The sequence below is a fragment of the Staurois parvus genome, unplaced genomic scaffold (genome assembly GCF_062004578.1).
Source record: "Staurois parvus isolate SC_StPar_1 unplaced genomic scaffold, SC_StPar_1.0 ptg000056l, whole genome shotgun sequence".
Lineage (NCBI taxonomy): Eukaryota > Metazoa > Chordata > Amphibia > Anura > Ranidae > Staurois > Staurois parvus.
In genome coordinates this window covers 183,156-200,236 of record NW_028317852.1, presented here as the reverse complement: position 1 = coordinate 200,236, position 17,081 = coordinate 183,156, and positions in this window count along the sequence as shown.

Genomic DNA, 17,081 nt, shown 5'->3' with positions numbered 1-17,081 from the left:
TTAGCCTTAAAACTATGCAGGCACCATTAGCTGGGTGGTCGATCAGCCACAGCTCAAGGAACCCCTAGCAACCTCTGGAGAAGCAATCAATGTAAATGACTGTCACAAAAATAAAAGTAGAAATTCACCTATAACAGTTTGATTATTATTCTTTAAGAAAAGAATATACATAACCCAATAAAAATTATTAATATTAATGCCCCTGTTGGCTTGGAACCCAAGAAGAGGAGGATCAGGGCTGCTCTGTGGAAAACCATTGCACAGAATAGGTAAGTATAACATGTTTATTATTTAAAAAAAAAAAAGATTTTTTTTCCCTTTACAATTACTTTAACTCTTGTGTGTCTCCCTGGCAGCAGAGTTTGCGCTTGCACCTCTTTTGCTTATATTTTCCTTCAACAGCAACAGTAGATCTTAAAGCTGTCAGCTGATCAGCCTCTAATGGCTCTGATTTTAGGCACAGTGCTGAAAATGGAAACAACTGAGCATGTGAAGAGCAGGGTAAGACTGTGCATTAATTGATTTTAACTGCTTCCAGGTTGCCCTATATCTGAAATACTGCTACAGGGAGGCAATGGTGCACAAAATCACTCATATATATGTAATTTTGTAGTTCTGGGTAGGAGACGCACCCTACCCGCATCGCCATTTGTGGCCTCAGTTGTCAATCACCGGGTCCTGGCTGGTGATTCCCCGCTGGCACCTGGCAATCTCCGAGTATTACCGATGGGGGAGAGACCTGTGTATAAACAACACAGATCTCTCCCCTGTCAGCTCCTGCACACTGTTTTGTATGGCTCTGAATAGCAGAGCCATACAAAGCAGTGTGCTTACAGTGTAAAGCACACAGTAAAACAGCACACAGTTAACACTTTGATCGCCCCACACGTTAACACCTTCCTGTCCAGTGCCATTAGTACAGTGTCAGTGTTTTTCTTATCACTGGTCCAGGGGCAGACTGACAACCCATGGGGCCCCTGGGCAATAGTGGATCATGGGGCCCCTGTGTCCTTGCCCAAACTCAAAAAAGCCTATGAAAAAGGTACCAGGGGCATCTCATGGGGCCCCCTACTGACCCCGGGCCCTCGGGCAGTGCCCGAGTTTCCAAATGGTCAGTCCGCCACTGCAATGGTCATTGTATTAGTGTCACTGGGGATGTCAGTGACACCAAGTCAGTTCCCCCCCAGTGTCAGAATGCCCGCCAAAGTCCTTCTATAAGTCGCTGATTGCCACCATTACTAGTAAAAGCAACCAAAAAAAATTCCAGTATATACTGCCATTTGTAGACGCAATAACTTTCACATAAACCAATTAATTTACATGTATTTTTTTTTAGCAAAGACATGTAGCAACATACATTTTGGCATAAGTTTATGACAAAATTAGATTTTTTAATTTTTTTTACTGGACATGTTTAAAAGCAAAAAGTCAAAAATATAGTTTTTTTTCAAAATTGACAGTCTTTTATAACGCAAAAAATAAGAAACACAGAGGCGATCAAATACCACCAAAAGAAAGCTCTTTTTGTGGGAAAAAAGGACGTAAAATTAATTTGGGTGCAGCATTGCATGACTGCGCAATTGTCAGGTAAAGTAACGCAGCACCGTACCGCGAAAAATGGCCTGGTCAGGAGGGTAAATCCTCTGGAGGGCAAGTGGTAAACGGTATACTTATTTTTAATGTTTTCTATGCTTGCAAAAGGGGCCAGCCTGAAGTGATCTAATTTTTTGACCAAAGTTCCACTTTAAGACAAGGCTAGCCAGTTTAAAAAAAGCATGAGGCTGGGTTGACACTGTTGCACTGTAGGAGCACATGCATTCTTTTTTGTATTACCGCAGCATGTGTATTTCATGTTGGTATGCTGGCTCCCATTCATTGCTAATGGCATGCCAATGCAACTGACCAACAGACATGGGCTGCTTGACAACGCATAGTAATGCACTACCATGCTTTGTGGTGCATTGCATTAAAAAAAATGTTTTTTGGTGTGTCAGCCAATTTAAGTGAATAGACTGCCCTAACACAATGCATAATAATACATGGGTAATAACACACCAAAACAGTGTCAACCCAGCCACTTATCCCTCTCATTGGCTGCTCTGCAGAACTTTACTGTTTTTAGGAGATATATTTTGCTGGGAATTCTAGAGTTGAGCTTTAGTAATGTCTCTCACTGATTGATAGCTAATATATTACAACACTTTATTTTATGTCCTCCACTGTTACATTATCACTGACATTTATCAAGCCACGCAGAGTCTACGCCCTTTCCAGCCTGCACTGACTAGAACAAGAATGGGTGGGGGAGCCAGCATTGATCTGGAGCTTGCTAATCATATTAGAGAAGCATTTATTGTGACAGATGTTAGGGTTCCAAGGGAGGTACATGCACAATACACAGTTTGATAGACTGTTACAAGTTTACTGCTGGATGAAAATTTTTTTTTTTTTTGTATAAGGGACATTTCGAGCTGTTATTAAAGGAACACTATAGTACAAAAAATATAAAAAATTACAAACTGTATGCTAGGCGGTAAACTACTGTATAGCTAAAGGCAAAATGTTTTGGTTTTTTTTTTGTTTTTTTAATATAGTGGAGAGGGATTAAAACACATCAGTCTTTATTTTTGTTTGTGACCCCACTTTGGGAAATTCACCCTATTTGTCTTGTTTATCACTATCATGGAAAGTGAAGGTAAATGAAAATCCCAACTTTTAGGTTGCCCCCAGAAATTGCCCAATGGGGACACTAGTTCTGATGACTTGGGGGCCCCAAGGGGTTCCCATAATAAGCAGGGATTTCCTTTTACTTTCTGTTTTGGCTATGAGACAGGAACTAAAGGTAAATCTCCACAATGGGACACAGATGGCAACCCCCCCCCCCCCCCGAAGTAAAGGTAAATCTCCACAATGGGACACAGATGGTAAAAATAGCCCCCTGAAGTAAAGGTAAATCTCCACAATGGGACACAGATGGTAACCTCCCCCCCCTCTGAAGTAAAGGTAAATCTCCACAGTGGGACACAGATGGTAAAAAAAAAAATCTGAAGTAAAGGTAAATCTCCACAATGGGACACAGATGGTAAAAAAAACCTGACAGGGGTTACAATCCTCCCTTACTCTATAAAAAAAAAAGTTTTGCCTATATTTTTACTTTAATGTAATATAGTGGTACCCCTGTAGGGACCTGCAATATTAAAGGTCTCTTATGCCTTTTGCCATAGTTGCTCCAAAGCCAGGCACACAGTCACATGCACTCCTTTGGCTGAATGAACAGTCTAGGGCAGGGGCGGACTGACCATTTGGAAACTCTGGCACTGCCTGAGGGCCCGGGGTCAGTAGGGGGCCCCATGAGATGCCCCTGGTACCTTTTTCATAGGCTTTTTTGAGTTTGGGCAAGGACACAGGGGCCCTATGATCCCCTATTGCCTGGGGGCCCCATGAGTTGTCAGTCTGCCCCTGGTCTAGGGTTATGCTTTTCTGATGCTTTATTGAAGAACTTTAAATTGGATAGGAGTAGGGTAACTGTGGGATACTCCCATAACCTTTTGTAGCAATCTGAGGACACAAAATTTTTTTCTTTAGAACTCTAAGCAAAGTCCTTGCACAAATAAAGGATGGACTGAGCTTTATAGTAGCAAATCTTAATTTTCCTTTTAGAGATATGAGCAGAGACCTTTCACTAGGAACAGGGGCGGACTGACCACTCAGGCATTCGGGCACTGCCCGAGGGCCCAGGGTAAGTATGGGGCCCCATGAGATGCCCCTGGTACCTTTTATAGGCTTTTTTTGAGTGTGCTTTTAGTGTGGGCAAGGACACAGGGGCCCCATGATCCACTATTGCCCAGGGGACCCATGAGTTGTCAGTCCGCCCTTGACTAGGAATTAAATAGACTGAGCTCTTCAGGACACGTTTTCCCTAAATGTCGCATGCGATCCTGAAACTGTCAATTCACTATACCATTATACAGTATTTACCGTACTCATAACTCATATATTTACTCATATATTTACTCATAACAATGGGTTAAAGTCAATTCACAGAGGGAAATAAATCATTAAATGAATGCGGTAATTAAGTAGTGATCCCGGCATGCGGTAGCTAACAAAAGTGTTTTATTTTAACTGGTTGTTAAGGACGCTGGCAGTTGCCCACTCCTTAACAACACAGTATTTATTACTGTTGATAAATACTGTACGCCCTGTATTCAGAACATTACATCACTTCTTGTCAGCAGAGGGAGAGCTACTGTATATCTGGAGAGACAACAGAGGATCTTGGAACCTGTAGTCCCGCTACCACACTGCATTGTATTCCTGAGTGCAGCTTGAACTACACATCCCAGGAGACTGATATAGCAAAGGGAATTGTGGGAGAGCCTATATATTTGGCTGCTATTGGTGGGCTCTGTCTTTTGGCTTGGGACTTCTGACAGGATGGTTTGAAACTGGCATCCTGCACACAGTCGCAGTGAACCCTTGTGGTCTAGCCGGTTACTGTGATGTTCCAGACAGCAGATCTGCCTTGCTGTGTCACAGATCATTAGGCTGGGTCCATCACTAGGCCATTCATCTTAATTTCGAAAAAAACCCTTGCAGTTCATCTCCACGTTCCTGCTGATGCTTTGCCAAGCTGACAGCTTGCTGGGTGACCATCCTTCACCTCTCAGCTGGGACGAAAGGGCCTGCACAGCACATTCTGTTTCCGTGGAGGCTGCCTCCATATTAGGACTGGTGAGTGGGTGAACACCCAACCTCTTTCTGCCATTCAACTGCTTAGAGACACTGCATGCTACATCTTTATACTACAGCCACAAAGAAACCTTTGCTTTTAGCACTCCAGTTGTACACCTGCTTAACATCATTGGCCTATAAATGTCCAGAATCGTCTACGGCCCCAGCATCACTAGCAGAAGACAACTTTTACCCCTAACTTGAACTGTCTCCCATACAGGTCATGAAACACCATTAATACAGCTAAGGATGCACTCTACACTTGCTTACCATTACTAAACCAAAAGGGTATTTCAGTGATATCTATCTCAGTGTGTAAGTGGTCCAAAGGGAGTTTCTATATCTCTACCCCGTCAACCAGTGTTGCACTTTGGTTGTTGCATTTAATTTCACCAAACATGTTTAGATAGATATACATTGTTAACATATTAATATCTAACCACTTGGTATTGTACGTTCACTAATTTTACGTTTCCCTTTTTAGATTGTGTGTGCTATTTAGCTGTCAATAGAAGCCCATGCTTATCAGTGCACAATATAACAGTGCTGCTAAAGAATTGTGTCTCTTGCTTTTATTATACTCTGTGCTAATATGCTTTATCACTAATTTGGGAGCATTATTTCTGTGATTAAGCATGTCTGAACCCAGACTGTCATAAGGTTGAGAAGCTTACAGGGTCCCGGCATCATCCGGAACAAGCATTATCTAGTGGCCCCTACAGGGGTAGTGCTACAGTATATTAGCATAATAAGTGAGCTGTAGATATACTGTAAAACTAAAAACAAGATTTAGCAATTGTCACAACCAGTCGTTCATTTTTTAACATAGTTTTGATCTACATTATATTACACTAATTTTTTCCTTAATAATACTCAAATTAAATTATAATTTATACACCCTGTTCCAAATTATTATGCAAATTCTATTTAAATGTGACAAAGATTTAATATTTTGTTTTTCAGTTTAACTCATGGATGGCATTGTGTCTCAGGGCTCTTTTGATCACTGAAAACAATCTCGGACACCTGTGATAATTAGATTGGCAGGTGAGTCCAATTTAAGGAAAAACTACTAAAGGAGGGTGTTCTACATTATTAGGCAGAGCACCATTTTCAAGCAATATGGGGAAGAAAATGGATCTCTCTGCTGCCGAAAAGAGTGAAATAGTTCAATGCCTTGGACGTGGTATGAAAACATTAGATATTTCACGAAAACTTAAGCATGATCATCGCACTATTAAGAGATTTGTGGCTGATTCACAGCACAGACGGGTTCATGCAGATAAAGGCACATTGAGGAAGATTTCTGCCAGATCCATGCATCGGATCAAGAGAGCAGCTGCTAAAATACCATTACATAGCAGCAAACAGATATTTGAAGCTGCTGGTGCCTTTGGAGTTCCACGGACATCAAGGTGTAGAGTCCTCCAGAGTCCTGCAACTGTGCATAAATCTTCTATTCGGCCACCACTAACCAATGCTCACAAGCAGAAATGGCTGCATTGGGCAGAAAAATACATGAAGACAAATTTTCAAACAGTCCTGTTCACTGATGAGTGCTGTGCAACCCTGGATGGTCCAGATGGATGGAGTAGTGGATGGTTGGTGGACGGCCACCCTGTTCCAACAAGGCTGTGACGTCAGCAAGGCAGTGGTGGAGTCATGTTTTGGGCTGAAATCATGGGAACAGAGCTGGTCAGCCCCTTTAGGGTCCCCGAAGGTGTAAAGATGACCTCTGCAAAGTATGTGGAGTTTATGACTGACCACTTTCTTCCCTGGTACAGAAGGAAGAACTATGCTTTCCGTAATAAAACCATCTTCATGCATGACAATGCACCATCTCATGCTGCAAAGAATACCTCTGCATCAATGGCTGCTATGAGGATAAAAGGAGAGAAAGTCATGGTGTGACCTCCATCCTCCCCTTACCTCAATCCTATTGAGAACCTTTGGAGCATCCTCAAGCAAAAGATCTATGAGGGTGGGAGGCAGTTTACATCCAAACAGCAGCTCTGGGAGGCCAGTCTGACATCTTGCAAACAAATTCAAGCAGAAACTATCCAAAAACTCACAAGTTTAATGGATGCAAGACTTGTGAAGCTGCTATCAAATAAGGGGTCCTATGTTAAAATGTAACGTGACCTGTTAAAATGTTTAAAAAGTTAAAATGTTGTTAAAAGTTTGATTGAAATAGCTTTTGGGCTGCAAACGCAACAAATGACAATTTTCAGTTCTTTACAACCTATAAAGTGTTTTGAAACTTATTGTGCATAATAATTTGGAACAGTGCATTGTAAGTTTTTTATGTTTAAAAAAAATACTGTTATCATTAGGAGGTTTGTTCAATAAAATGTGAATTGTACTCTTAATAGTTGATAACATGAGAATTATGCTGACTGTTATTTACATCAATTATTTGGGTAAATGAGAAAAATATAATTTGCATAATAATTTAGAACAGGGTGTAATGATTAGAAAAAAAAAAAAAACAGTAGTCAGTGACCCCTTCCATCGGTTGTCAATGCAGAGCTTCTTTTTATTGTATGTCAGTGCAAGAAGGACGCTAAATTAGTGATCATTGGAAGAAGGACACCCTTTGCACTGGATTTAATGTATATTAAATCTTTTTATTTTGATGATCACACAGGAGATCAATCTGCCAATACCCCCACTGCTCAATGAATCATTAGCAAACCCTGGAGGAAGCCTAGAGTTCCAGAGAACCTTGTTGAGAAACTCTGCTCTAGATGTTTAACTATTTCCCGCCTGGCCTACAATGACAGCCGGACAGGACTGCTCTCGTTTTGGCAGGACATCATACGATGTCCTCCCATTGTTGCCGCGCATGATACAGCACATCACCGATCAGGTTAGCTCTTTATCATTTGATCAGTTATGTCCAATCACAGCTGATCACATGTAAACAAATGCCAATTATCAACATTTCCTTTCCTCAGCGCTGTCATTGTCTGAGGAAAGGAAAGCCGATAACCGACTTTCCTGTGACAGGGGACATTTACACTGATAATCAGGGCACTGATCAGTGCAGCTCAATCAGTGAAGCCCTATCAGTGCAGGATATCAGTGCCCAACAGTGCAGCATATCTGTGTCCATCAGTGCAGCATGTCCGTGCGGCCTATCAGTGCAGCCTCATCAGTGCCTCTTCATCAATGCCCATCAGTGCAGCTTACCCATCGGTACCGCCTCATCAGTGGCCATCAGTGCAGCCTCATCAGTGCTCATCAGTGCAGCCTATCAGTGCCCATCAGTGCAGCCTATCAGTACAAATCAGTAAAACCTCATCAGTGCTAATCAGTGCAGCCTATCAGTGCAAATCAGTGCAGCCTCATTAGTGCACATCAATGAAGAAGAAAAATTACTTATTTGCATAATTTTATAACAGAAACAAAGAAAAGGGCTTTTTTTAAATGTTTGTGGTTTTTTATGGGTAGTTTAGCAAAAAAATAAAAAACCCAGTGGCAATTAGATAGCAACAAAAGAAAGCTTTCTCTGTCTCAAAAAAATTATAAAAATTTAATTTGAGTACAGTGTTGCATGACCGCACATTTGCCATTCAAAGTATGACGGCACTTAAAGCTGAAAATTGGCCTGGGCAGGAAGGGGCTGAAAGTGCCCAGTATTGAAGTGGATAAAGCAGAAACTTAGTGTAATGCCCTCCAGGTTAGTTAGATTGTTTTTTTGTTACATAGAGGCTGGGTAGTAGCCTGGGATGAGTCAGCCTGTGAGTGAGGCAAGAGTTCACCACAGGACAGGCTGGAAGACTCTAAAAGGTCACTGTTTCTGGAGCCCTCCCACCCTTCCAGAAACTTAGAGAACTTTCTGGAAGAGGGGTGGGGGAGGGGAGGAGGCTCAGATCTGCATGTTTGAGGGACCTTGGCCAATCCCCTGGCAGGAGGTTAGGCATGGTGACCAACACAATGCAGAGCCTGTGCAGCATAGCAGTGTTGAGTGGAATATGGACTGAGAGGAAGGCTAGAGTGAAGAACCTGGGAGGGGGCCCCAGGGAGGGGAGCCCACCTGCAGGCAGATTTCTAGAAGAAAGGGTCTCCTCTCTCCCATCGTCACCTTGGGAGGACAGCCTGTGAGTCAGGGAAGGACCCAGCCTAGCATAAGGCCTAAAGGCAGCCACCAACCCACAAAGCAAATAGTGATACCTGGGTGAAGAGGAGGATTCATCTGGGGTCTGAGGAGGTACACCAGACCACCTTTGTGCTCTCAAAGAAAAGACTATTGCTAGATCCACATTTTCTGTACATAGTTGCTAAGGAGTTTGTCCTCAAAGTTCTGTAGTTCCTCGGGCATCCCATATACCCCTAGGCCCCATTCAAGTTCTAAATCCCTTAATACCATTACACAAAAAAACAAGCTCAAGCACTGTTTATTGGTTCATGTTGCTGTGCAGAGCTTAGGGGGACCCAAAACTCATCGACTTGTAAGGGGGCAGTGCTACATTAGTGCAATTTTTACATACGTACGTAGGTCCAGCTTGGATCAGTGTAAGTATGTATATGCCATACCTGAGGGATACCCATATGATACGTGAAGAAAAAACTGATAGTGTGCACCCATTATAACAGTTAGCTCATGTGATTGTGAATGTCAGAGTGCTGTCATCCACAAAAACACAAGCACACAACACAAGCAACAGGTACTTCACTAGTCCGAGAGAGACTAAAGTAGTATCTAGGGACTCGCGTTGGTGTGAATGGTCCTCTGCAGCTGCTGACTTCATATTCATAATACTGTACTCCACTCTCTATCCCTGAAAATCTGGTGGCTGATGGACACAGCTCACTGGTTCCAGCCAGAAAGAATTTATATATATACAGTTGCAAGAAAAAGTATGTGAACCCCTTGGGATTGCGTGTTGTTAGATGTTGCCATGGTTTAATTGCACATAACATGTAAACATTCACAGTGCAGGGAGGAAAAAGTATGTGAGGCCCTAGCTTAACCTCCCTAACGGTATTCTCGAGTGTAGCTCGGGGTAAAATGTCTATACCAAAAGCGGTAACCCCGAGCTACACTCGGGCTTACCATGCAGTGCTGCATAGGGAGTCCCTGCAGCACTTACCTTGTACTTGGCTCCCGCAATGTGTCCCCTGCAGTGTCCCTGGCCATCTCCTCCGGCTGATGCTGGCATCCGCCTCCTGTGTTCCGGTCCCTGTGACGTCGGGACGTACGGGCGCCGGCGGCGGCGGGAAATTTGAAAATTTAAAAAAAATTTCATTTTTTTCAAAACGAATTTACATAGTAAAACATTGCTGTTTCAACCCATTTCACATACATTTTGTCCCTAGTGCTTTGTCCTGTCCCCTGTTTGCATTTTGATTGTTCTTTCTGCCTGGAAACTTAGAAAAGTCCATGGCGTCCAAAAAGTGTCCCTTTAGGTCAAAAGCGGGTTTAGATCAGCTAGAGAACAGCGATAGTAAATCAGAACCACTTGCAGAATTGAGTGATAATGATTCGTGGAGAAATTCGTCATCAAACACTGAAAACGATTCTGCGACTTTGCTCAGTGATGTGCGAACTTGGCGCTATATTTCAAATTTCAGTGTTTTTGGTTTGATTATATTATTGAATTAAATGTATGATTTAGAATCTTGTTCGGACAGATTTCAGTGAGTTATTCCTAAAAATTACAGCCTACAATAAAAAAACTACATATTTCCATGCAAAATAATTGTACCGCTTTCAGCACCAAAAATATGAAATAATCATACCGCTAGGGAGGTTAATGACTTCTCCCAGAGCTAATTGGAGCCAGGAGTGAGCCAACCTTGACTCCAATCAGTGTGATGATATTGGATATGTTGCTGACAGCTGTCCTGCCCTTAAAAAACACACATCTGTTTTGGGTTTACTGGTTTCAAGAAGCACTGTCTGATGTGAACCATGCCTCGCAGAAAAGAGCTCTCAGAAGACCTACAATCAAGAATTGTTGACTTGCATGAAGCTGGAAAGGGTTACAAAAGTATCTCCAAAAGCCTTGATGTTCATGTGTCCACGGTAAGACAGACTGTCTACAAATGGAGAAAGTTTAGCACTGTTGCTACTCTCCCTAGGCATGTTCGTCCTGTAAAAATGACTTCAAGAGCACAGCGCAGAATGCTGCATGAGGTAAAGAAGAATCCCAGAGTGTCAGCTAAAGACCTACAGAAATCTCTGGCACATGCTAACATTTTTGTTGACACATCTACAATAAGGAAAACATTAAACAACAATGGAGTACATGGGAGGACACCACGGAGGAAGCCATTGCTGTCCAAAAAGAATATTGCAGCACGTTTGAAGTTTGCAAAAGAGCACCTGGATGTTCCACAGCACTACTGGCAAAATATACTGTGGACAGATGAAACCAAGATTGAGTTGTTTGGGAAGAACACACAACAATATGTGTGGAGAAAAAAAGGGACAGCACACCAACATCAAAACCTCATCCCCACTGTAAAACATGGCGGAGGGAGCATCATGGTTTGGGGCTGCTTTGCTGCCTCAGGGCCTGGACGGATTGTTGTCATTGATGGGAAAATGAATTCCAGAGTTTATCAAGACATTTTGCAGGAAAACGTACGACCATCTGTCCACCAACTGAAGCTCCACAGAGGATGGGTGATGCAACAGGACAATGACCCAAAGCATACAAGTAATGCAACAAAACAATGGCTGCAACAGCACAGAATACGCCTTCTGGAGTGGCCCAGTCAGAGTCCTGACCTCAACCCGATTGAAATGCTGTGGCATGACCTTAAGAGAGTGATTCACACCAGACATCCCAAGAATATTGCTACACTGAAACAGTTTTGTGAAGAGAAGTGGCCCAAAATTACTCCAGATCGTTGTGCAGGTCTGATCTGCAACTACAGGAAACGTTTGGTTGAGGTTATTGCTGCCAAAGGAGGGTCAACCAGTTATTAAGTCCAAAGGTTCACATACTTTTTCCTCCCTGCACTGTGAATGTTTACATGTTATGTGCAATTAAACCATGGCAACATCTAATGTTTGTGTAGTATTATGTTCAGCAGACTGTGGTCTTCTATTGTTGTGACTTAGATGATGTTCAGAGCACATTTTATGCTCAATTCATGCAAAACTCCACGTAATCCCAAGGGGTTCACATACTTTTTCTTGCAACTGTATATATATATATAAACTATATTGCCAAACATATTGGGACACCCCTCCAAATCATTGGATTCAGGTGTTCCAATCACCTCCATGGACACAGGTGTAGACTGCTTGTACAAACATTTGTGAAAGAATGGGTCACTCTCAGGAGCTCATAGGTTGCCACCTGTGCAATAAGTCCATCTGTAAAATTTCCTTGCTAATAAATATTCCACAGTCAACTGGGCAACAGGAACTCATCCACAAAGTGGTAGGCCAAAAGGTGGGTCAGCGCATTCTGAAGTGCACAGTGCAGAGAAGTCGCCAACTGTCTTCAGAGTCAATGACTAAAGACCTCCAAACTTCATGTGGCATTCAGATTAGCAGAACAACAGTGCATAGAGAGCTTCATGGAGTGGGTTTCCATGGCTGAGCATCTGCATCCAAGCCTTACATCACCAAGTGCAATGCGTCGGATGCAATGGTGTAAAGCACGCCACCACTGGACTCTAGAGCAGTAGAGATTTGTTCTCTGGAGTGATGAATCATGCTTCTGTGACTGGAAATCCGATGAACGTGCCTGGGTTTTGGCGGTTGCCAGGAAAATAGTACTTGCCTGACTGCATTGTGCCAAGTGTAAAGTTTGGTGGAAGGGGGATTATAGTGTGGGGTTATTTTTCAGGTGTTGAGCTTGGCCCCTTAGTTCCAGTGAAGGGAACTCTTAAGGCGTCAGCATACCAAGACATTTTGGAAAATTTCATGCTCCCAACTTTGTGGGAACAGTTTGGGGATGGCCCCTTCATGTTCCAACATGATTGCGCACCAGGCAAGGTCCATAAAGACATGGATGAGTCAGTTTTGCGGTGGAGGAACTTGACTGGCCTTCACAGAGTCCTCACCTCAACCCGATAGAATACCTTTGGGATGAATTAGAGCGGAGACTGCAAGCCAGGCCTTCTTGTCCAACATCAGTGGCTGACCTTACAAATGCGCTTCTGCAAGAATGGTCAAACATTCCCATAGACACATTCCTAAACCTTGTGGACAGCCTTCCCAGAAAAGTTGAAGCTCCTATAGGTGGGCCAACTTAATATTGAACCCTACGGACTAAGATCATTAAAGTTCATGTGCGTGTAAAGGCAGGTGTCCCAATACTTTAGGCAATATAGTGTATGTAAACTAATAAAACACCATTCATCTGATTACTGCAGTTCTGAAAGGTTTAGGGAACAACCAGCTATTTATATAGGACAGCCTTTTTCAACCAGGGTACTGGTGCACCCTGGGGTGCCTTCTGTGTTCTGAGTGTCTTGGCAAAATGCCAAAAATTGCCCAAAATTCGTGCACGAACCAGCAAATGGATCAAGCCTGCCATCTTGTTTTACAATGTTATATTTTGAACCATTACAACCAGATGCCTAACAACCGATAATGTTGGTTGATAAGGAGAACATTAGATGTTCCTTGTTTGCCTCTTCCCTGCCTCTCTCCATCTGAATAAATCAGTTCTAATGTTGGGTGGCCCATGTGTGTGGATGTTGCTGCATTATGTAAAACTATTAGTTTAATTTTTTACATTTTAAAACAGGGTGCCTCAAGAATATTCAGAATTTCAAAGAGTGCCACAACTAGAAAAAGGTTGAGAAACATTGGTAACACTGGAGGATATAGGGTATCTTCAACCACAACAGATGATTTCAGCACTACATTATTTCGATGGGTTCGTTTGGAAATCTTAGTCTGGTTTATACTCCAATTACACTGTTCAACAAATTTTTATTTTTTGCCAGTTTTGGAAACAAAAGGATCCATTTCTTAATGAATTTCACATTCTGAGTTCAAATATAACAATGAAATTTGTCAATTGGCTCTAGTTTTTCTGTAAACGGAAAGTTTTCTACTATAGGCGTAATGACTACATAATGCACAATAATTATATAGATAGATGTCTTTCCACAAATATAAAGCAAGTGATATTGACTACATAAAAAAGCCTAAATGGCATAATATATTGCATAGGATTACCAAGAAAAATTATAGCCATAAGCTAAGTTGAATCATTTTAATACTTAGGATTCTCAGTAGTTTTGTCTTCAGTTTGTGTCGGTTTTGCTTCTCTTGGCTTTTCTCTTGTATTCGAGGAAAGGGCTATCTCTTACAACTGCACGTGACTACACGCTTCAGGTTCTCCCTCACTTGAGTCAACCACGAAGGATTCTGGTGCTTTAGGAATTGGTAGCCCCTCTCCATGAGGAACTGGACGTATTGCCGATGGAATATTTGGATAGTGCACAGATAACTTTTTCTTCTTATTTAGCCCTTTTACAATTGGAGGCACCATACAAAAGTAACAATTACTAACATGATCTGTTGGCTCTCTCCAAATCATTGGCACAGCGAAAGGCATAGATGCCTTTTTTCCATTCAACCATTGCTCCAGTGCCATCCCACAAGAATTGCAGCATATATGTGGTGCCCAGCTCTTGTCCTGGTCTCCTATCTTGCAGCCAAAATACAAGTTGTAGGCTTTCTTAATCATTCCTGTTATCCTCCTTTTTTGTGAGATAAAAGTTATTTCACCGCAGATATAGCAGAAATTATCTGCTTTATTCACACAAGTTCGAGGCATTACTGAGTAGCCTATATAAGCATAAAACGAAATGTAAAGACGCTGTCGAACTACAATCAGCTACAGATACTGCAGCTTTTATGCAGTGAAGTGATGCAATTAAAGGCTAATATTGCATCATCTCAGTATACATGCAATTTTCTATTGGTCACCAGTATCAATTGCGCAATATGCAGCTGAAGTTGCATCATAATTTTGAATGGCTTACGTCATTAGATGGGTGAATATATCATGGAAACTAGAGCCAATCAACATTTTTTAGGGTCATTTTCGTTTTCAGCACCCCAAAATTATGTAAGATTAGCTAATTTTATGCCCAAAACTTTTTACCTGTTGAACAGTGTTACATATAAATATTTAAATATTATTTTTTTACATTATTGCTTCTGATCGACAGTCTTATAACTCAGCCTGTGTTTGTAAACTCCATGTCATGTTTTCTATACTGGGAGAGGACAGTGATTACTGCTATTGGATACAATAGCCGCTAGTAATAATCGCATGTAAAATATGACAGGCTGGTTGTACCAAAGTTGATTGATTTGGAGACCCATGTACTGGTCAAAACGTCATAAAATCATTCATATTTTGTATTTGCTTATTAATATCGTATAATGTATACAGAGCCTATTTCTTGACTTTGTTCATGAATTAAAATTGTATGATTGTCCTATGTAAATATGTACATATATTTTAATGGAATATAATTGAAGAAAACGTCTACGCCGAATGCTTTAGAGTAATTAGCGTTTAAGTGCCCACAAATGCAAAAACTATGACTAAAATAACAAAAATAATACAGCAGTATGTTCAGTTCCGCGGTTAAATAAATAGCTCAAGGAAAATGTAATTAATCTTTATGCTGAACGTTCTATAACCACCTAATGATTTACATGTGTTTCAACAAGATGTCGAAAGACTCATAATATTTCAAACTAAGGAAAATAAAAATACAGAATATAAAGGAAATAAATTGATAATGTAACAAGGGCATAACTGTTGCACTTGTTCTCTCGAGCTGACTCATTTAATATTTATAGCATACATATTACTCTTCCAGCTGAGTTGTAATCTAACCCTTATACATATTGAATGTTAAACATATTTTTTTCACCTTTGCATGTTCTAGATCATCCTGTTTTTTTCTCCATAATATAAAATAGTTAAGCAAGACCTGTTCATAATGGCCATAGCAATGTTAAGGGCCCATATGCGTGCAAACCTGCATTGTGTTCATTCAAAAGAAGTGGGCAGCCAATGTACCCTATAACACATGACATTCTATTGCTATAACAATAGTGCCATTTAAAATGAATGACACAGCAATGTGGCATACATTACTTCATGTTGTGGTAATGTGCATGGAAATGCTTGCGATACTGCATCATGGAAGTGAAAATGGGCCCTAAAGAAACTATAAGGTAGTTTATCCCTTCAGCATTCACAAAACAATAAAATATCAACTTTTGGGTGGATTGACCTTTTTAAATGCAATCCATTAATGATATGCAAAGTGTACTTCATTGATTCACTTCCAACCATGAGATACATTTTCTGGTAAATTAAAAGCATAGGGGATGATTTACTAAAGGCAAATAGGCTGTTCACTTTGCCCCAGAGCTTAGAGAATGAGGTGAAGCTCTGTTGAAGTTGACTTTTGTCATCACCTGCAACCAAAAATGCTGTTTTTTTTAAATTCCTTGCACATGATTGGGTATTCTTTGCAAAGTGAAACATCACCACGTTCACATAGCTTTGGAGAAAATTCACTTGCAAAAAGAACAGAAAATTTGCTTTTAGTAAATCAACCTCACTGCCAGCATAGATTTTATAGGCAACTATAAGGTCTTAAAAACTAAAAATTCTTCCTGCGCCTAGTGAAACACTCTACTACAGGTTCTATCCTGCTGCTGTGCACTGTGATCAACACAAATAATGAAAAAATAGAGAAAAACAGCGCAAACATAGACCTCTAATTAGAGGTCTATGTTTGCGCTGTTTTTCTCTATTTTTTAACTATAAGGTCTTCTCAGTATTGAAATGAGCAGCAGATGCAGTGACTTCTCCTCCTGCCTTGTGAAATGCTATACACAGGGACCATGTGATGAATGGATCATCTACCTTTTATATAAAAATCTCTGTGAACATCAATTTCTCACCGATAATTGCTTTATTTTCACCAAAACAACAGCTCTGGTGAGTGACAGTTCAGTCTCCTTGCTTGAGGAAACTGAATGGGCTACAACAACAGCCCATTGCATACTTATGGCTATAGAATACTTTAAAGCCCCACTCCAGGCAGTGCAGCGGGGTCCCCCACATTTGATGGGTTAAATGCTTATTAAGTCTAGGGGAAGAGGCAAAATATGTACATCCTACTGTATTCCTAGCACTGGCAGGCTTCCACCAAGCCATGCAACTGTTCCCCTGAAGCCGCCTTCCCACTCCGCTAGCCAAACCCAGGTTTTTTGGCATCATTATGTCAAACAATAAAAGAGAAAAATTCCCAGCTCAACTTACCAACCAGCCGGCAAACAAACCAAATTAACCTGTCTAACAGTATGCGTTAAAAACAGGGGTTTAGTTAGC